At 30.7% G+C, this 24,466-nt stretch overlaps 1 protein-coding gene across 1 annotated transcript in view; it reads left to right on the top strand.

The window, feature by feature from the left end:
* The first annotated feature begins 12,426 nt into the window (after nucleotides 1-12,426).
* pico (ras-associated and pleckstrin homology domains-containing protein pico) overlaps nucleotides 12,427-24,466 on the top strand; it is a 150,325-nt gene continuing 138,285 nt past the window's right edge. The window contains exon 1 of the mRNA XM_088266059.1: nucleotides 12,427-12,655. The gene's annotated coding sequence lies outside the window, so the exon portion shown is untranslated. The remainder of the gene's footprint in view (nucleotides 12,656-24,466) is intronic.

The following is a 24,466-nucleotide window of genomic DNA, read 5'->3' as shown; positions in this document are numbered from 1 at the left end:
AAGCGAGACGGTCAGACCTCTTTAGAGAAACGAGAAAGTTATTTTTAATTTCGGTAAAACATTGCGTTTTTAGTAGAAATCACAAAATAATTTAAAATTTGGGATATTTTTCCGAACTGAAGAATTCACCAATGATCTAAATTCATCAATTAAAGGCGCTGTGGCGTAGTTGGGTAGACGCTCGACTGCGAAACTAGCGTTGCAGGTTCGATTCCCGCCAAGTGCAAAATAAATTCAAGAAAGATTTATTTTCAGTTGGTCTGGGTATTTTCAATGTATTTTTCTCATTTAACTTCTCTATCCTTACTATCCTACCTGCAGAAAAGCCTCTAATAAAGGCTCTGCGGGTTAATCCTTTAATAATAATAAAAATGTAAGTGCGTTTGGAATTACATATTTATATTAACTTGAATATTTTTGTCCCTCATTTAAATAAAAATGCTTAGTATAAGTGTGTGAATGTGAAACAAAAAATAATTAAAGTCTCAAAATCTGTTTTTGATTTGCCCTTACTAGGTAAACGCTGTTTTCTAACAAATGTGACATAATATGTAGTTGTAATACTTTTTATTATTCGATTTGTTCAAGTTCTTGAATATACCACTATTATCCATCATATCGACTCCTGATATTTATAAAGTACTTAATTAAATTTTCCAGGTGAATAATATAAAAGTTTGAAACAATAACAACAATATGGCAGCAATAACTGAATGTAATTTTGGTCAAAAATTATCCTCGGGAAGACGCCTATTAGACAAACTTAAATCACTTTGTTTTTAATGGGGGTTTCTTCTCACGCCATAAATTTAACATGTTTGGTAAAAGAACCTGCCCAGAATATGACTAGTTTTCCTAAATTGTTCGTGTATATGTGTGTGTGTGTGTGTGTGTGTGTGTGTGTGTGTGTGTGTGTGTGTGTGTGTGTGTGTGTGTGTGTGTGTGTGTGTGTGTGTGTGTGTGTGTGTGTGTGTGTGTGTGTGTGCGTGTGCGTGTGTGCGTGTGTGCGTTTGTGCGTGTGTGCGTGTGTGCGTTTGTGTGTGTGTGCGTGCGTGTGTGTGTGTATGTGTGTGTGTGAACTTTCCACTCTCCACCTTATGAATAAATAGGGTTTATAACGAATCTTATCAATGCCCAATCTTTGATGGGGAGCTTTTTTATTTACAAATTTATCTCTATAATCGAGATTCTAATATTGATTTTAACAAAGTTGACCCGGCCTATTCATTCGTATATTCAAGTTTTTTTTGTACTTCATTCCTTTATTTAAATATATGAATGAATATTTCTGTCACTGAGGGTATATAAATTTATACATGTACATATATCGAAATGCATGAAATATACATTTTATTAAGTTTTTTTTAAACTGAAACTCCTTGCGCTCGATAATTGGGCGAGATTTCAGAATGAAATTTCAATAACGCCTTACATTATTATTGCCTCACACAATTGTTATTGGTCAAAATTCATTACATAGCCGATGCTCTTGGTAGAGGCGAATATAAAACGCTATGATTTAACGTAAATTTTGCATTAGATTATTCTTTTCCGCTAAATTTTCTTTGCGAAAAAATGATCTGTGCATAAGTAACAAACCAGGCGAATGAAGTACAAATGATTCAATATTTCTCGTTATCTTGAAAATATTGAATCACGGACGGATACATCTCATATTTTACTTATCACAAACCATTAATATCAGTACTACTAATTAAAGCACTCATAAATGATTATGTAAATACTGAATTAAAAAAATATTGTTAATGCAAATAATATGATAGCTTTAAAGACATACTAAGACGATTTTTTAATGATTTATTAACTGAAAACCAGTCTATGCAACTTGAAGTGATCCCTTTTCTGCCAGTTTGGGGTGGTATTTATATGAATCATTTTCAAAAATTATTTTTTTGGACCGCGAGCATTATTTTTTTTAGTTATTTTAACCTGGGATAAGCCTTCTAAATTATATAAAATCATTTTAGACCTCTCAGTTTCACTAAAATAACGTTTTCTTGGCATTTTAATAATAAATAATATAATATTAAATATTCATAATAATAGTTTTAATTTGTACCAGAAGATGAAAACAATTGTCGTTTTCGAAACTAGTCGTAAATAAAAATAAAACACAATGAAGTGGATTTTTCAAGTGTTTAATTTTTTTACAACATTTTGAGTGTGTCCATTTCTGGCATTTCTCATGTGTGTGATTATAATCCAGTATTCGGATCTCACATACCAATGTAAGAGTTTCTGCTTAATAAAAAGCTTCTTTACATCTCACCAATAGATGTCTCTAGTGAAGTTCTGTGATTCAAGAACAAGGTTTCTAAATTGGTTCATAACTAATTGACTTATAAAAGTAACAGGAGAGCAACGTTTCACTTATAAAACTTACCCTTGAAATTATTGAATATAGTGCTTTTAAATAAACCACGCCCCTAAATTTCGTAGGTCGGGATAGCAGGTAGTAAATAGTAGGTGAAATCAATCAAAATACGATACAATCCGAAAAGATTGCAAGAATTGCGAGAGTCGCAGTATTTAAAGACATTAACCAAGTCCGCCTCCGTAGTGTAATGGTCAGCACGCTCGGCTACCGTTCTGGAGGTCCCGGGTTCGATTCCCAAGGGAGGTAAAATAAATAGAAGTGATTTTTTCACTGTCATATTTATTCAATATTATCCTGGACTGGTACCTGAAGCGGAGGGCTGATCACCTTTCCTTCATGTGTAAACGATCAAGTTAACACTGCGTTTATATGACGCAGTGCCCTATGCACCATTGGGGTGCGGATAAGGGTTTTATTATTTATTAAAACCAATTCTGTAGGGGGTGCCTAATATAAATTTATTGACATAGATTTAACGAAAAGAAGAAAATACAAATTATTTATACGGGCAAGCATTTACGTATATTATATTTTAAACAAATTCAAATGTGTGAAGAATCGTTACCATTTGATTAAATGAAAGTATTACACCACAGAAGGAAGAATAACAGCAAAATGTTGGTGTGAAAATAGAAATTGAAATCATATTCCAATATTGAACTTCTTTGACCCAGTGCAGGAGTCCACGCTCCAGATTATTGGTTACAGGAGTGGAATACGTTAGATACAGAGGGCGTACTGCTTTCAGTACCTCTTTAGGTCAGGGTGAAGAAATGTATTACTGGTATATGGAAAGGGATATGGCCGAGAAATAGTGGGTAGGAAAATGAGAATAGTGTTCTAGGGCATTAGGGATTTGCATAACCGCACTCGCACTTGCAACAGCGTGTGAAACTTAGCTAATGTCTACGTAAAGAACATACCTGAACACACCTTTTTAAATTTTATCGATAATGCTTATCATACAACGTTTTGCCGTACATTCGTCTGAGAAAATGCATTTTGACTGCAATCAGTCTTCTTTAAAACTACTACTTTAAAAATGAATATATGGAATATATCGTCCATAAGTTTATTGATTTAGCAATATATTTAACCTACTTCATATATTTTTTAACCATTATTCGCACCCTATGATGCATATATATACATATATATATATATATATATATATATATATATATATATATATATATATATATATATATATATATATATATATATATATATATATATATATATATATATATATATATATATATATATATATATATATATATATATATATATATATATATATATATATATATATATATATATATATATATATATATATATATATATATATATATATATATATATATATATATATATATATATATATATATATATATATATATATATATATATATATATATATATATATATATATATATATATATATATATATATATATATATATATATATATATATATATATATATATATTTATATATATATTTATATATATATATATATATATATATATATATATATATATATATATATATATATATATATATATATATATATATATATATATATATATTCATATATATATATATATATTTATATATATATATATATATATATATATATATATATATATATATATATATATATATTTATACATATATATATATTCATATATATATATATATATATATATATATATATATATATATATATATATATATATATATATATATATATATATATATATATATATATATATTTATATATATATATATATATATATATATATATATATATATATATATATATATATATATATATATATATATATATAGTATATGCAGTGGGTGGTTAAATCAGTGTACATTTTTAGAGTTACAAAAATCGTTATTGTGACTTTTTAAAATTTTAAAATAAGAATTTTTACAGTGTGAAAACAGATTTAATACCATTTTAAGTTTACTAACAGAAAATTAAATATCGAAATTCAAATTTTCAGTTTTTGGTGAAACTACCCTCGGCACCAAATACTGGTTGAATATGTCATGGAATGCTTTTAACGCTCTTTTTGCCACTTCGTGTATTATGCCAGACTTAAATATTTTTTCAATAAGATCTCCTTTATTTGTTATAAGACTCCTTTCTATTTCCCTTTTCAGAACCCCCCAAACATATTCTACAAGCCTCATATCGGAATGGTTCCCTTATAATATTCCTATGAGATTTGTTTTTAAGATATTCTCGTATATAAAGCCGTAATCACAATTTAAAAATAATCGTTCACCTGGAGTTTTAAAATCGGGTCTTTAACCAATCCTTTCCCCTTTGGCCCAGTATTCGATAAGTCGCGACTTAATTGTTTCTAAATCCTCGTAACATTTTACGTGATTTAATTTTTTTCTTATAACAACGTTTTTGTTTTTTTCGAAATAATTAAATGGTTTTGAAACAAGAGAATTTTTGAAAATTGAGGAGTTGAAAAAAAATACATATAAAATATTTTTCAGTTAGTATTCTAAAAAAATTGAGCGTGAATACACATCCAGCCCTGAGCGCGGCCGAGCACATTGTGATTTGAAAGCTTGAGATCTGGACTTTACTAGCATTTACGCGCTCTTCGATGCCGTGCTCGCCAGGCCGGTCGCGGTCGTACAAAATTAGAGTGTAAACGCGCACATCTTCGTGCTTGTTTCAAGCCTGTAAAACACTCATTTTAGTAATTTAAAATATTTATGTATTAATTTTAAATCAAACACAGATTTTTTGGTCTACAAAGTTGTATTTTATTACCAAAAACACATAAAAAATTATGCTGTGACAATTGTTTCGCCTTGTTAGGGCATAATCAATCGATATTCGTTTGATAATGCCCTAACAAGGCGAAACAATTGTCACAATATAATTTTTTATGTGTTTTTGTTAATAAAATACAACTTAGTAGACTCAAAAAATCTGTGTTTGATTAAAAATTAATACATAAATTAAAATGGAGTTCTACAAATTAAACGCCAAATCAATAAATAATTTAAAATATGTTACATGTACATATTTAACTCTACCCACTGTACTTATTTGGTATGTCTTTTTAACCTGTCCAAGTTAGAATTTTATATCATAGTCGTTGCTATAAGCAACATATTTTCTCGAATAAAAAACATTTACACCAGTTAGCATGATTTATTTAAACATCGATAATTTTGACATAATACATGATGTATTAAACGTGTTTTGATATAAATCACGTCATAAATTATGTTTTGTATTGGTCGTACATATACGACAATACTACTGGACAAGAGTCTTCAAATGTATACAACAAATAGAATTATGATTGGTTTTACTTTCCTTTAAATGTTACAGTCTACCGGAAACAGCCTGACTCATATCTCCTTGGCACTTAAAGGGTCAATACTAAATATGATTGGTCATTGAATGGAAAATAACATTTTAAGCCAAAATTTTCCGATTCCGCTGAACTCAATAATTAGATTATTTTACCGATTTCCTTTGGATGTTCTCGAAAACTAGGAAACTCCTACCATTTCCTGTATTTTGATTTCACATCTAAACTTGGCTTCTATGTCTCAACTCTGGTGGTTAACAACAATCCTTGTCTGTTTAAATAAAAACTTTATCTTCTTCTTCTTCTTCTTCTTCTTCTCTGGTCCTGTCATTCTCCGGTCCACTCCTGGGAGGTGGAAAACCAGCTATCCTTCCATCATTTAGGTGGTCTGATCCCGCTTATGCTGCTGTCCGCTGCTATCCTCACCACTCGATCCGAACTCGCTCTTCCCACATGATTTCTCCAGAAACGTCTTTCTCTTCCCCATCGCACGACATCTTCAACATTGCAGATTTTTCTTATTTCAGAGTTTCTAACTCTGTCGCAAAGTATTAGGCCTGCAATGGGTCGTAGAGTGTTCATTTCGGATGTCCTAAGAAGGCTTTTTGTTCTCGCGCTGTCGGCTCTTGTTTCCGTGGCTTATGTCAAGATTGGTCTTACGCAGGTCTTGTAGATTCTCACCAAGCTCAACAAGCTAATAATAAGGAATAATATTTCAAATATTACTATCGTGATGTTTCGTTAAGATTAGTTACGCATATAAATATATGGGTAACGGCTCCAAATATACTAAATCAAATACACATGTTAAAATTTTGGTTTTAGTACACTTCAAACTAAAGTTATTCATAAAATACAACATATACATTTCCTCCCTATTTATTTTTGTACTGCTCTATTTTCAAATATAATTAATTGTTTTAATAGTCTCTGCATTTTAATTTACAACCGAGTGTCGGTTTGTAGTCCCGTGGTTAATGTCACGGACTCTTAAATCAGAGTTTCTCGGTTCGAACCCACTCTACCACAATTTGTTACCTATTTCTAATAATGATCCGCTTAGACTCACAGAAATAGTTTGACATTGTGATATGTGTGTAAACAATTAAATCACAAATATTACTGTTTTCTTTTTTTTTTAAATCCATGATAGTAGGTAAATTCAATTTTCATTTATGCTAGGTGTTTTACATGAGCGTTGCGATGTACTCGAGGAATAATTACGCGAGATTACAGTGCAATACTGTTAACTTCCAGTCAGTCATTGTCCTTAGAGAGTTATAAATCCTCGTCACTGCAAAACGTATAAGGAGTCTATGTGTAAAATAAGTCATTTACATCAGGTCATGGTGATTTTGATCGATTGAGCCAAAGATGAATACTGTCGCAATATGTATTTTTGGACTAAGAATTGGGTAGTTTTTACATATGTATTTAAAAAGTAAACATTCATTTAATACCACTTAATGAGTTTGATTTCATTACACATGACTAGTTTCGAAAACTTATAGACGTTTTCATCTACAGGTGATAAGTGAAACATTGTTAAAATTTTACTTTTCACCTGTAGATGAAAATGTCTAAGTTTTCGAAACTAGTCGCGTGTAATGAAATAAAACTCGTTAAGTGGTATTATACAAGTGTTTAATTAAAAAAATAATAATCAGCATAAAATTCCACTAAGTTAATGCCGAATCAATAAATAATATAGTTTTTACTTTACCTAAATGTAAGAGAGTTCAAAATATTTTTTTTATAAATCGCATGTTTGGCTATGTTTTTTTTATATTATTTTTTGACATCTCATCAAAGATGAAGAAGAATATGGAAGTCTGGGCATTTACGGGGCTTACGACCGTCATAGGCTGGTTTAAGTGATCACTTTACACACGTGTAACATTCACCAATTCTACCCATTATTGACAACCACACTACTCAAATTCATGGAAGTTCTATATATATGAACCAATTTAGAAACCTTGTTCATGAATCACTAGAACTTCACTAGAGACATCTATTAGTGAGATGTAAAGAAGCTTTTTATTAAGCAGAAACTCTTATATTAGTATGTGAGATCCGAATCCTGGATTATAATCACACACATGAGAAACGCCAGAAAATACCATTTTCATTTTTATTATTAAGCTTATAATTTGACCAGATAATTTATTTACAACATTTTGAGTGTGTCCAAATACTTGTTCACAAAATCTGGATTATCTCCAATTACAGGAGTTATTTTAATATTATTTTTTGACATCTCATCAAAGATGAAGAAGAATATGTTAAGAAGATATTATGTTTTTTTTGTATTTTCAGTGTTCGAATTGCTAGGTGTCTGAAAGTTGACATAAAAACATGTATTGGCTGTCAATAATTCAGATACATACACACATCAGCTAGTCAAAAATATCCTCTTATATTTAAAAAAAAATGGAGAACATCTACTGACACTCCATTTGAAATTAAAATAATACTGTATTTTATTTAGACAAAACCTGATCTTAAGTAGGCGCATTGGAGAAATCGAATGTAAGTTATATTCTATATTTTAAGTAGATCGATATTGTGCGAAATAATTTACGCTTTCGGTTGACATATCGACGTGAAAAAATATTACCTACATATTCTAGTATTTCAAAGACGAGAAAATATATACATAATGGCGAATTATTTTAGCTAAAAAACACTCCAAACATTTAAAAAACTTCTTTCGTATACCTAAATACATATTTACATTTGGTCCAAAATCAAACAATCTTCTATCAACACATTACATCGACTTTTCATGAAGCTTGACTTGTGATGTAGCAGAAGTATGGAAAGAATTTGCTGGATGAAAAGTGTGACTAACTAAAAATAAAAAAATAATTTTTAGAGTAGTAAAAGAAGAAATAAACTAATTGGAAATGAGTGAAAACATAACAGGGAAGATGATAAGAACGAAAATATAAAGGAATAATTAAAGAGAACCAAAAAGGAGAAGTGTGAACTAGATATGTCAAAAATGTACTTGAAAGCGGCCGGGTCAGGAGTCGTAAGTAATCGGCGGGTATGTATGAGGGGATGCATGAATGTGGTATGGCGTTCTATTATCTCTGCATACTCCTGCGGGGAAGCGGCGTGATAGTTAGTTAGTTAGTTAGAAGTGTGACATATTTCAAAAAGAAGACAGGCGTGGTGTATGAATAGATATGCAAAATCTGAATTTGGGCAAAAGGCGGTGGAAGGTGCTGCAAAGACAAGAGTCAAGCTTGCATAACTCGCAAAGCTTCTATTTTAGATGCTTGTCTGCAGGTAGGATAGTCAAGATAGGGAAGGAATGTGAAGAATACATCACAAACACCCAGACCAATTCTATAAATCTTTCTTGAATTAATTTTGCAATTGGCGGGAATCGACCCGAGTTTTGCAGTCCATCGCCTACTCAACTACGCCACGGCGCCTGTCATCTTGTAAATAAAATTTTGTAAATACTCAATAATTATAATTAAAATATATAAAAAAAAATGTTAATACTCGTATGTTTAATTTTTTTAATCTCATAGAGTTATTTGCTAATTGCTTTACAAGTGAAAACATGTATTTTGAAACACCTTTTATTGTAGTGGCAGCGCCATCAGTTGAACGTAACAACGTGTACAACGTGCTTTTTGACAGCTGCTGTCAGTCAGCATATTTATTGTTTTCGATTGCATTGTTGGTTCATACATTTTTAATATTGTCATTTTTTCACAAATATGAAATAAAACAGAAAAAATAAATAATTGAGTACCAAAGAAAAAAATGTTAATACAATACGTTAAAATAAATGAAGTACATATAGTCAAAATAATGGTTTATAAAATTAACATGATAAAATAAGATAAAATGTGATTTCAAGAACTATTTTTAAATGGAAGATAAATAAAAAAATGTTGATTCGTCTTACAAAATTAGATGATCAAAAACAATACGTCAAACGAAAAAATTTTGTTCAACAAAAGTAAACATCATTTGATGAAGATGGCAAAAAGATGGTAGATAATGTTCTATCCTTTTGCAGCAACATCAAAAATGTATAAAGATTTAGCTGAATTTGTATACGTTGTACGAGTATTATACTGGGTGGCGCAAAATTAATCTAGAAGAAGACTAGACAGTGGCAGGTACACAAACAAATAACTTAAACACAAATAAATAAATAAATGATTTTGAGTGATGAAAATCTTTATATCCTTCTAGCTAAAACCAAGCATAGATCTTTCCATGGATCGCTGTGTGCACTCTCTGCATTTCTCTTTATCAGAGCCATAGTCTCTAATGCACGTGTGTCTCCAATGGCTTGCATATCACAGCATTAAAAAAGTACGGGTATGAAAACTCTTGCCATTACTGTCTACAAACGATTTCTCCTTAATTCCTTTTCCAATTAGTTATACAATCCTTCAGCTCAAACTCCTTCAAACAAACGTTGAACGAACGTTAACTGCATTCACGCTTGGGGATTTAGCGAGTAGAAAAGGATAAAAGAAAAAGGACCATAATTGATATAGGACTGATGTCAGAAATTACGTTAATTGAATTTTTTTTATCATCTCAAAATAGATGAAAAATAATATGGAAGTCTGGGAATTTACGGGGTTTACGACCGTCATAGGTTGATTTAAGTGATCACTTTACAGTGTAACATTCAATAATTGTACCCATGATTGACTACCACACTACTCAAATTATTACTAGAAAATATTAATTTTAATGTATTATTTTAGCTTATAATATAACAAGTTGATTCATTTACAACATTTTTAGTGTTTTCAAATACTTTCACAAATGTGGGGCTTCTCCAATTATAGGAGTCATTCTTTATATTTTGTTTTGTCAAAAAATAATACATGGAATAACTTTTATAATTGGAAATAGTAATAAAAAATAATTGATTTTTTGAAAATGTATTTGGACACGCTCAAAATGTTATGGACGTTAATTGTCATGCGAGATTTAAATTAGTTATTTTCTTAAAGTTTTTCTTGAAATCAGTTTATTCCAATAATATATTCTAACCTGTATCCGCACTTAATGGTGTATATAGCACTGCATCCTTTTGAAGCAGTGTTATATTGACTGTCAATTACGTGACGGCAGATGATCACTACTGCGCTTATGTCATCATTATAAGGTTATAAACGTTGTAAAATAAATATTATATTTTAAACTCAGATATGCATTCATTCTTCCTTTGCTAGTTTCATGTTTCGCTTCCATACAAAAGTGTCGGTAACAGCACTCCGTTATGAATCGGCAGTTTGGCTTCCATGGACATAACGCTCACTCCTTTCAAGAACGTCATAAATCAAAAATCGTCAATTTTCAGTTGTGCATGTTTTCAGAATGCCCAGAAAATGTACTATATCCCAGCAAAAGAGGCATATTTTTAACTTAATATTTACCCGCTACAGGGCAGAAAGTGTTGTTTTTGCATTTTGAAGAAAAGGTATTGTTTAATTTTTTTTAATATACTAAATATTTTTCAAATGGAGAAAAAACTTTCAGGTTTTACCTAAAAATATCTGTTGCTCAGTAAAAAGTTCAGTATGTGGCTTGTTATTTATTTTTAATACATTGTATTATATTTTTAAACGTTAAAAACGTTCTCCTGAAAAATCAAGTTTTTTTATTTATGACGTTCTTGAAAGGAGTGAGCGATATGCTATTATCCTTCCTTTGCTAGTTTCATGTTTAGCTTCCATATAAAAGTGTCGGTAACAGCACTCCGTTTTGAATCGCCAGTTTGGTTTCCATGGACATAAGCGGACAATGCGTAAAATTGGGCATCAATTAATTTTACGTACACACATGTTGAACAATTACAAATACTGTACAACTTCTGAATCCGAGTTGTATTTAACGAGTTCGAGTAAAGTATCTTCGATACAAGTTTCATTAAGTATATCAAGTTTTGTCGAGAGTCTAGTTTCTACTTTTTCTTGTGTGCGTGTATATTTTATTATGTATTAGAGCGGATACATATACCATGGATATGTGTGTCTATAGTATATACGAATTTATAATGAATTGTGACTCCATATGATGGATCATGTATAAAACCTACTTTAGGGAACCAGAAATTGCTGACATGCGAATGCTTAGATACAACATTTTGAGTGTGTCCAAATACTGGTTCACAAATCTTGATTAACCTCAATTCGGAGTTATTTTTCTAGCGTTTATCGTTAAGTTGTAAATAAAATCCAGGAATCGGACCTCACATACAAATGAAAAGTTTCTTATTAATAAAAAGCTTAATCTTCGCTTGTACATATTTAATTTGTTTATATTGATAATAAGGAAAAAGAAGGGAGTATGATGTGGTGAACAGTTGGGGTTTCGAGGATTATTATTAATTACATTTTTATCAATTTCTATTGTTTCAACTTTAATAATAAATTGCAGAAATATACGTCGGAGTAAGCACACGATAAATACCTCTATTTCTTTAAAATAATATATATTAAAAAAAAAGTGGATGGATTAATTTTTCTGATCACGACATCTATCGGCATTCGCGATAAGTACAATAAGCCGACATCTTTTTGTTTTCATCCGAGACGCAAACCGAAAGTTCGCTGCTATGTTGAACAAGTTCACGAGACTAGCGCGGCGCTGCGTCGCTCGGCATGCCAGAAAAATCAATTTTCCGTATGCAGCGGAGGAATATGTTCCTAGTTCCGCCGCACTCCGAGCCGAGTGTCAATCAGCCGGGAGTATTCTTCGCTCGACTTGCGAAGCGGCCGCGCGTCGCGTCAGTGCATCAAACTGTTGTTATTATCAATTATTATGAATATTATTCACCGGTGACTGTTTTATGTTTACTTTGTACCGTTGAACACAAGTGAAAAACAAAAACAAAACAAATAAATGTGAGTAATATGCACTTTTTTCTACTTTCATACCAAATGTTTGTTTACATACAGTGATGTTCGATGGAAAATTAATATAATATACATATACTATCCGTAAACATAAAGTTAATAGATATTAATGTATTTTTAAATATAAATATTATATTTAAATACAAAACATTTAATAAATAATCAGTTAAATAAGGTATTATATACAGAAAACTGTTGCATTCATTGGTCATATTTATTTATCAATCCCATGTAAAAAGATGACTTTCTAAATTACTGTACTAAACTACTGAATAAAACGTTTTTAAATTTTAATTTGAATTTTAAATAGTTAATTTTTTATGTTATTGTTCTAAATAACCAAATAAAAAATCAAATTTTACGATATATTTCTTCTCAATTTATCTGTATATTATTTAAATTTATAACTGTTTACAAAATTTCGTTTGCCATTTATATCTGCAGAGGAATTTAACATTCAGGACATAAAATGTACTGCAATTTCCTTAATTGCAATGCGAGGTCCAATGCACTTATTTTATCTAGGATAATATTGAGTAAAAATAAGTTTTTTTGATGCATGTATTTTATAATGATTATATGTTCAGTAATTATTGGTAATTCGGTGTGAATTATCATTCACAATGATAATTCAGATCAAAATGTGAACGATCGTACGTTTTGTCTCTAATGTCAGTGTTGGTATCGATTGCACTTCATTTACCCATGTAATAGGGCATGCATTACCGGTTTAGGGAAACCGGTTTTTCTGATAAATTAATTTAATTTTATAATAAATAATGTTACAATTACCCGAATTTCCGATAAATTATTTATCACTTTTGTACAACTAAATATGTACATATAAATAATAATAAGTACATATAAATTAGTTTTTATTGGGCGTTAATATGGTTATATATGTTATTACGTATTATTAAGATATTTGTGGGAAGACAAATCGTTGAGTTTATTTCTTATGGTTTCCCTAAAATTTCGTGAAATTTACAGCAGTGCAATAAAGAGTACGCATGCATGGGGGTCCGAGGCGGCATAAATTACGAGTCAATTTAAAGTTAAAACTATTAACTAAAAGTTGCTGTGGTAGGCAGAGAGGATGGAACGCCACACTCTTATGTCTTGACATACACTCCTAGCATTGTTCATACATCAAGTCATTCATTCCCTTTCGATTACGTAGACATTAGACACTACCAAAAGTCGTCCCTATTTTTTCTAGCCGTCCTCGTTCTATTCTCCCATTCATATTTGCCAAATACACTTTCTTATTCATTGTCTCATTATCCATTCGTTCCACATGTCTATACCACCTTAAAAAAATTATTAGTCTTTTCAATTATTCAGCCATTAATTACAATTCCTTTCTAATATCTTCATTTTTTTATTTTATCATACAACGATTTTTCCACACATTCGTCTGAGGGAACGCATTTCAACAATATATGAAATGTACATAAATGAGTATGCTCTTACGTATATATGGTTAAAAGTAAAATATTTATTGGTTTTGTATTTAAATAGTTTCTTTATCAAGGAGACGAATTGACCCTATACGTTTGAAATTTATTTCTTCTTCTCTTTTTCAAATGATGCAATGTGATTTTAGTAAGTAATTACATGAAAACTTTTGTTTTGTGATATGCTTCAATCGACAACCTGAGGTAGCACATTGAATAAATATTATTTGCCCTTCAGACCAATATTGGTTGGCACTTTGGGCCAACATGTCATGTGTTATGTTTTCTTTCAACCGTTTTAAACGACCAAAGAACGTTTTTGGATTATTATTCAAATTTTTCATGAAGACTGATATTTTTGAAATACCTAATATTCAAGTGACTCTGAAATCTAGCTACGGCTTATGCAACACCACTTGTCATGCTCCTGCTTAGGCTCCAACTTTATAAATGATAAGAATTTTAAAAAATAGTAGGTACAGTCCGGCGATTTACATTTTCATTTTATTAATAAAATATTCTCAATATTATTAATATTTAAAGCATTTACTTTGAGGTTAGTCTTTTTACTATTTTTTTTTACAAAAATGTTAATAATATTAGTATATAACCACTCACCGAGGTTTTTATGTCTACCGGCTTAGAGAAGTACCCGTCTCTTCGACAGGACAATCACTACCACAACATGCAAACAATACCACCCTTCACCACCATAGCACCATTTACACACTTAAAACCACACAAAACTACAAAGAAACTACACACGTGTTAAACATTTTCTGTAGTCTTAAGTGTGTAAAAGGTGCTATGGTGGTGAAGGGTGGTATTGTTTGCATGCTGTGGTACCTAGTGATTGGTCTGACGAAGAGACAGGTACGTCTCGAAACCGGTAGACATAAAATCTCGGTGAGTGGTTATTTATTAATATTATTAAAATTTCCTTAAAAAATTAATAAGTTATTAATAAATTTTTGTCCGCCTCCGTAGTGTAATGGTCAGCACGCTCGGCTACCGTTCTGGAGGTACCGGGTTCGATTCCCAAGGGGGGTAAAAATAAATATAAGTGATTTTTTCACTGTAATATTTATTCAATATTACCATGGACTGGTACCTGAAGCGGAGGGCTGATCACCTTTCCTTCATAAGTAAAACGATCATGATAACACCGCGTTTATATGACACAGTGCCCTATGCACCATTGGGGTGCGGAAAAGGGTTTTATTATTATTATTATTAATAAAAGTTGCAGAACGTATGTTTCTGCTCAATTTTTTCATGATTTAATATTCGATTTTACCCGTTTCCCGGTAATGAATTTTCGGTTATTTTGAATACTGTACTGTGGTGTCCTCGTGCAACACATTATGGAAACACATTGTGGTGTATCGAATTCATTTTATTTCCTGTCGCTAACAATTGACTTTGACGAGATAAGAACGTCGTTTATCGAGAACCGTGTATCTGGGTTCATTACCCGAGTCAACATGCAAACTGTCGGAATGTACCTCATCATTGATCTCTTTTATTTAACATATCAACATTCTTCTCCTTCTCTTCTTTGTCAGCTGTTTCTCCACTTCTAGTTGTAGGACGCTTCTTCTTTTATTCCAGAATTCTCTCTTTTAAGGCTTAACGAAGGAGAGAGGTAGCACACTCGATTTTTTTAAAGAATTTTTATTAATTTTTGCAGTCGAAATGCGATCTCTCAGAAGAATGTGCGACAAAACGATGTATGATAGATGTACGAATAGTGAAATAAGGAAGGAATGCAAAGCTGAGATAAGCATTATCGATAAAATTAAGAAAGGTGTGCTGAGATGGTTTGGACATGTAGTACGAATGAGTGAGGAAAGAACGGTAAAACAAATTTATGAGGCGAATGTTAGCGGGAAAAGAAGCAGAGGAAGACCGAGAAAAACTTGGCACGATCAGGTATGCCAAATACTTGAAAATGGTCAGGTTAGGAGTCGTAACAATCGGCGGGTATGCATGAGGAGATGCATGAACGTGGAAGAGGCGAAGAATGTTTGCAAGGACAGAGTGGTGTGGCGCTCTATTCTCTCAGCCTACCCCTGCGAGGAAGCGGCGTGATGGTTAGTTAGTTAGTTAGTTATATTTAAAAAATATTCTTATAAATATTTTTTAACTCCTTATCTTTCAGTAACTCTTTTCTTTTCAAAACCATATAATTATTTAAAAAAAAAACAACTTAATTTTTCAATGCCAAAACGGTGTTGTAAGAAAAAAATCAATTACGAAAAATGTTATCTGGATTTAGAGAAACTTAAGTTGCGAATTAACGCATACTGGGCCTTAAACCATTGCAATCCATTCGCGACGGGAAAAATGTCATCGGCCCATCTTTTCTGGGGCCAGCCAATTCCTCTTTTGATGTCGTAAAGTCAGAATTATATCTATAAACTTACATACTTACAAAAAATCATAACAAAAAAATATTAAGCTGTTGAAATAACATCATTCTCCCGTGCAACGCCTCTATAGATTTTGTAGAGTAATAAAGAAATTCCGAAAAAAGAAAACTGATTTAGTTTTTTCACTGTTAAGCCTGAAAAACTAACAAGGATAAGGAAGTATTTTTTCGTTGGTTCTAGTTTCTAGTATAAAATGAGTCTGGTACAATAATGGATTTGATCTTGAGTAAAGGAGTAATTACCATTCTTTGTTTATCGTAGGTTATTAATAACGTGCAACTGGGTAACTTCGAAATCTACGTTTTAGGGTAAGACGCTAAAAATAAAAAAAGTCAAGACCAAGAATTAGTATTTTTTTTAATGAACTTTTTAAATAAATAAAACGGTTCACATTCTCATATCTATTTATTTATTTATTGTTTTAGCATTCACTTTGTGGTAAGACATGATGAAATCGTAAAAGAAAAGCACTTGTTTTTTTACCATTTGAGTGCAATACAAGTAAATAACTCCTGTAATTAGAGATAATCAAGACTTTTTGAACAAGTATTTGGACACACTCAAAATGTTGTAAATAAATTATCTGGTCAAATTATAAGCTTAAGCAATAATAATGAAAATTATATTTTCTGGCGTTTCTCATGTGTGTGATTATAATCCAGGATTCGGACTCATATAAGAGTTTCTGCTCAATAAAAAGCTTCTTTCCATCTCACCAATAGATGTCTCTAGTGATTCAAGAATAATGTTTCAAAATTGGTTCACATATATAGAACTTCCAAGAATTTGAGTAGTGTGGTCAATAATGGATAGAATTGGTGAATGTTACGAGAGTGTAAAGTGATCATTTTAACCAGCTTATGACGGTCGTCAACCCCGTTAATGCCCAGACTTCCATATTCTTCTTCATCTTTGATGAGATGTCAAAAAATAATATGCATATACAAGTGTTTTTCTTTGACAATTTCTTATATTTCAATTTTACAACCTTTAAGTAAGCTAATTTCACAAGTATGATGATCAAATAAAGAGGGGAATATTAAAATTCAGTGGCTTATATGCTTTAGCTGAAGTTATGGGCGGAGAATTCGTATTTATTTTACTGTTTTATTAAATTCCACAACTTTTATTAAGTTTCAACCTACAGAGATTCTTAGTAAATACCCAAGTAACGTAACCAAAAGACATTTCCAAGCGAAACAATGTGAGTTGTTAGAAAATGGGTTTTCTTTTAACGTAATAATTGTAAATATTCCAAGGTTAGAATCTCAAAACACGGCTTATTTTCAAATAACGCTCACTCCTTTCAACAACGTCATAAATAAAAAATCTTCCATTTTCAGTTACGCATGTTTTCAGAATACCCAGAAAATGTACTATATCCCAGCAAAGCGGCATATTTTTAACTGAATATTAACCCGCTACAGGGCAGAAAGTGTTGTTTTGCATTTTGAAGAAAAAGTATTTAAAAAAAAAATTACTAAATATTTTTCTAATGAAGAAAAAACCTTCAGATTTTACCTTAAAAGATCTGTTGCACAGTAAAAAGTTCAAAAAATAGCTTTATATTTATTTTTGATACATTTTATTATATTCAAACGTTAAAAACGATCTCCTGAAAAATATTTTTTTATACATGACGCTGTTGAAAGCAGTGAGCGATATGTCAAATTCAGCAAATTGTTGAGATTGCGTCATAAGATTCTGAGGCAGATAATATTATAGGATCTATATTGAAATGTACCTTATTAAAATGACTAGGCTACATACACATTGCGATGTATTTCATACCCACATATTTTCTTTAAGGCCCAGCATCCGTTATGTCGCATTCATTCCACCGGAGATATCACACGTCTGCTCAAGCGAGATTTAAAATAAAAAGTAATATTCAATAAAAACCCGGCCATGCTTTCTGTGGCTAAGTCAGGTTAAATGAAAAAGAAAGAAAATAGAAAGGAGCTTCCACTTATCATTTTCAAAAGAGCAATAATTCTTTAGCAATTACTTCTCTGTCCAAGTGGCCAGACTATGGAATGAATTACCTCTCCTTGTAAAAAAATGCACCTTCTCTTTTAAGAAACGTCTGATATATTACTAGAATATATATTATTAGAATTCTAATTGTCCATCAAACCTCATCCCTTAGCCTTTTCTTCCAAGTCCTTCCCTAATCTCCCATCTTCTTTTGCCCTTCTTATTATCATCAATTTGTAATTTTCATAAATATTAATAAAATACTTACTTTATTAATACCGCGGTAATTTGTAATTTATGATTTTTTTTATGTTCAAGCAATTTGTACCCTCTGATTGCAAACAGATTTATAATGTATCAAACAATTTGACCAATATCACAAGTCTGTTTTTTATTGGTTGGAAGATATTGCTTCTAAGTAGTAAGCCCTCCAATGTACATTTTTTTCTGAACAATTCTAAAGTTATATAAAATAAATATATTTTTCCCTCGCCGCCCGTAGACCGTGACGCGCTAAAAGACATCTTCGTCCGTGCAGACGTTTTAAAAAAATAGTATCGCAATTTGTGCAAACGAATTTTGTTTTTTAGTACTATCGTAGTATTGTAGGTCAGGAATAGATCTGACACCTATTTCTCCGGACGGTGAATGGATTCATTCATGACGGTGTTATTGTTCTTAGAACTGAGCCAATAAAAGTTTAATCCGCGGGAAGTGACTAGCTCACTAAATATAGGTGAACGTTTGTAAGTTACCTACCTACGCGCAATGTTTTAACGTTGAAACGTCTACGCTCCACGGTGATCAATGTTAGAATATTAACCTGAAAACTAGTAAAAATTTAATGGCCAAGAAAAAAATCAAAATATACACAAGTCACATAAAATATATTACGCTATATCGAAACAGTGTTAAAAGAAATATATTAGTTTGGCAAAGTTGCAATGTGCTTGCTAATTCCGTGGAGTGACAAAATCAATCAGTATCGTAAGCCCCGTATAATGCTCAGACTTCCATATGCCTCGTCATCTACGTCTAGATGTCAAAAAATAATACAAAATATAACTTTATTGTTACAATTTTTTATACAAATGATGTTTGTCAACTTATTTTGTGAACCGTATTGTAATCATGAGTTTGCAAAGAATCTCACATACGACAATAAATGTTTCACCTTTATAAACTAAAAAGAATTTCAATATATGGTGCTTTAAGCTAATATACATATTTTATAAAGCGTTCTCTACTCACTCGGATATACGCATGTTTCAAATACCTAAAATTGTATTACGGAATCCAATTTCGTTCCCGAATAATGTGAAGTAGACTTCACCATAATATGATCAAACGCACCATTGTCCTATCATTCGGTAATCAGCTGTAGAAATTTCATTTTCATATGTAAATATGAAAATGTCATTTCAGCAATAGCAATCTCCTATTATAGGAGTTATTTTCAATATTAATTTTTGACGTCAAACAATAATATAAAAAAATGACTCCTATAATAGGAGCTAATCCAGATTCGTGAACAAGTACCTGGACTCACTCTTCTCTCGTGTATGTGATTCCAGTTAAGGATTCGGACCACACATATAAATGAAAGAGTTTCTGCTCAATAAAATCTTCTTTCCCAAAATAAAATGATTTTTAATTTTATGTGGGTAAAAATCTAGATTTTCAATATCAAACTTTCAATGTGTCCATTTCGTAGTCGTACAGGAGAAAGTGACTAACTAACAAAACGTAAAGTGTTCAGGAGGGCCATTTAACTCACTTTTGCTTGATAAGAAAATAAACATCAATGCAGTTAGTAATTTTTAACAAGTCAATATATTATTTCTTGACATCTCATCAAAGATAAAGAAGAATATGATGAGAATAATATGAAAAATAACTCCTATAATCTAATTCTTTAAAAATATTCCTTCTGTTATGGGTAAATATAAATTTTATTTTATTTATTTAATATAATTACCTTTTTAATCAATTCAATGCAATTTCTATATTTTTCTACTTAATATAATCTTATAATTTAATTGCGCCAAGCCTCTCCAAAAAAGAGACTGAGCTCTTTTGCTTGGAGAGGGACTTTTTTGTTTTGTTTATAGTGCTGTTATACTATATTTGTATTAAGTATTCGTTAAGTCACAACTAAATTCGGGTAACATTTTACGTAATTCATTTTTCTTAAAACACTTGCAATGAAAAAATAAGTTTTTCTTCGATATAATTATATGGTTCTGTAAAGAGTTACTTAAAGGTAAGGAGTTATAAAAAAATAAAAATAAATATTATTATATTCCAAAAAACATAAAATATCCAATTTACATTAATTAAAAAAAATCGGGCGTGAATAGACATGTGACCTCTCCGGTGGTCAGTCGGTGAATGAATTCTGTGTTCCCTAATCCCCCCTAATTCAATGTCAGTATTTCGTGCTTAGTGGTCATGTTGTTAAAATTAGTAAGGCGCATTACTATCATAATATACAGTTTTTTTGTTTTGTTATATTATAGTATTTTTTTATAATGACTCATCGGCGTCAGCTGCGCCCAGCGAGGATTTAGTAAACGCGTCATAGTGTAACAAACACATGCATATGTAACTACATATACATATGTATGGGAAAATGAAACTTTCTTCTATTAAATTAATACGGTGGTAAAAACTAGAGATGCTCATCACCGATTAATGATGTTCTATTATTAATCGAAATAACCGATTAAGAACATATATAGGTTATGGTTAAATAAAAATAGTTTTTGTTAGTCATCATCTTAAATGAATATTTTGATGAGGAAGAAATCGTCGTTCCGTGTCGAATACTGCGAATGCGCACAATAAAATTAATATCAGTAAATGTTTATATAGGGTACGTTATACATAAAATTCCATTCTTGATCTAAGTGAATACTGTAATTTAATGGTTTTCGGTATCATTAAAAATAACTCTCTACTGTTTTCTTTGCGGTTCAATGTCTAGATTTGAATAAATATTGTTGTGCTAGAATGACTCACTGATATGGTTATCAACCAATTTGTATTCGAATCGTTTACATGTCTTCCTCTTATTAGATAACTTTGTTATAACAATACTTTGATTACTTTATAATTAATAATAAATGTATGTGTATATATATATATAAACATATCTGTAAAATATTAGTAATATAGTGCAGTAAATGAATTGTATAGGTACTTGAACGCAATGCATGCAAATAATATAAATAAATAAAGCAATGGTCGTCAATATAATGTTCATTTAAAAAATCGTAAAAAGTTCACGTTTGCTCCTTTGCCTGTTTTAGTGACAATTCACGAACTTTATATTTACACAGCTTTTTGCTGGGATATCTCAGTCGACGGAAGAATTTCGAGCACATTATTTTAAAATCATTTTGAAATATGGACAATTTCGATATAAAAAATCTGAATTTTCTAAAATACACAGTAAAATATACATTTTCATATAAGGTTATATTTTTTTTCTTCGGAATTTTGATTAGTATGTATCATGAAATACCCTTCTAATAAAATAAAACACACTTATATTAATAATTTTTACTCTACGAGATCTGATGTGTACATTTGATGAATTATAATAAAAATACAGATTCTCCACAAATTTCATTAAATTTTTTTTATTCGATTTTCAATGGGCCCAGTTGAATACATTAACAAGTTTAACAAATCAATAAACCGATAAAACGAATAAATTATACAACATTTTATTTAAATCTTTGAAGCATCTAGATTCAATGCACAGTTTAATGCAAATTGGAATTAGCTTTAAACCTGGAAATATTTTTTTATACCGGAATGTTAAAATTACAGATGTCTTTTATTATGTATTTTACATGATGTATTTTAATATTATGTTTTATTTTTATTTTGAATTTCATTTATACGATGATACAGTGGCCAAGCAATTTCTTTATAATACTTATTTAAAGGGTATACATTTTTTATTTATTTATAATTTTAGCTGTACTCAGCCACAGTTAAATGGAAATGATAAACAAAAGTTTTTTTTTAATATGTTTAATTTCTATAAAATATAAAATTCTGTGAAATAACAATGCAATGGAAAATATCGGTAATTCCGACCACCTGTCAAGAATCTCGCTCTCTCCCATACGCAGTTTTTAGTATTGAGCGTGTTGCTGTTACAATCAATAGATGACAAGCCATCGCGGTAAAAAAACATGTTTAAAAAAAACATATTTGTACCTATTACAGGTTAAAACTACTGTCACCGGTAAAAGTATATAAAACCACGTAAAATGCAACGTTATGTCTAAATTTCTATATTTAAGATGAAGAAAGAACGAACTTTTACATCGATAATATTTGAGCTAAAGCAGGCTAATGTTTATTTGGCATATAAATTATATAACATAGAAAAAAATCATAAAATCATTATCAAACAAAAGGTCATTAGTTAAAAAATAATAGACTTTAAAATAGTTGCCACTGCTAGAAAAAAATGGAAGAAGCCAAGCTTTTTAATAATAAAAATATTATATAAACTTTATAAAAAGCTTGGCTCATCCCACCACAGATGTCTGTCGTGTAGTCTATCGAGTTCAAGAACTCTATATCGAGTTTAATCAATATATCTAGAAGTTCCAAAATATTTCAAAGTGTGGTTGTCAATCATGGGTGGAATTGGTGAATGTTACACGTGTGTAAAGTGACCACCCTATAACGGTCGTAGGCCCTGTAAATGCCCAAACTTCCATATTCTTCTTCATCTATGCTGAGATGTCAGATAATCCAGATTTGTGAACAAGTATTTGGACACACTCAAATATAAACAGTAGGTAAACATTTTACCTACTGTTAACGATTCCATAACATGTTACTTTTACAATATTTCTGAAACCCTAGTATTACATAATCGATTCGACATTACGTTTTTAATGCGTGCGTTTTTTAGAATGCGATACAATTGTCTAGTATCAATGTTTGGCTATTGATCAGTAATATTATGCTTTATTTGTACATACTCGTCCCATTAATTTACAGTATTTGACTGCGTGATATAAATGGTAGATAGCCCCGCACAAGGCTACATGTGTACTCGTATAATATAAAAATTTATTAGTTTTAATTAGATACATTAGGCCTGTGTGCTTTTTGATCTCTATCAGCACTGAAACATTATATTAGGGGAGAGAATGATACTAAAATTAGGGTTGCATAATATGCACACGTGGGTGTAATAACCGATAATATTTGTTGTGGCCCAATATTCGTTAAGTCGGTAATTAATTTTATCTAAATCCAGGTAACATTTTACGTAATTGTATAAAAAAACCTTTTTTTCCACTTGAGTTTTAAAAAAAAAAAATTTTAACGACTTGTTTCGGAAGCTATGCTTCCATCTTCATGTCTAAACTTAAGCATATATATTAAATACAAATAAATATAACTCAAGTGGTAAAAAACAAGTGTTTTTCATTTACAATTTCATCATATCTTATAAAGTGAATGCCGAAACAAAAAATAAAACATTTTACGCAAATAATTTTTTTCTTACAACACCTTTTTTTGCATTGAAAAAAATTAAGTTTTTCTTCGAAATAATTATATGGTTTTGAAAAAAAAGAGTTATTAAAAAGTAAGGAGTTACAAAAACATAAAAATATTTTTTTAATATTTCTCCTGTGGTCTAAAGTGGAATGAATTTTGTGTTTGCGAATATAATCATAATAATAATAATAATAAAATCCTTATCCGCACCCCAATGGTGCATAGGGCACTGTGTCATATAAACGCAGTGTTATCTTGATCGTTTACACATGAAGGAAAGGTGATCAGCCCTCCGCTTCAGGTACCAGTCCATGGTAATATTGAATAAATAATACAGTGAAAAAAACACTTATATTTATTTTACCCCCCTTGGGAATCGAACCCGGGACCTCCAG

The sequence above is a fragment of the Brachycentrus maculatus genome, unplaced genomic scaffold (assembly GCF_059751285.1).
Source record: "Brachycentrus maculatus isolate JH-2025_06_01 unplaced genomic scaffold, ASM5975128v1 h1tg000261l, whole genome shotgun sequence".
Lineage (NCBI taxonomy): Eukaryota > Metazoa > Arthropoda > Insecta > Trichoptera > Brachycentridae > Brachycentrus > Brachycentrus maculatus.
Note: the sequence above shows the minus strand (reverse complement) of the source record. Positions and strands in the feature narration are given on the sequence as shown.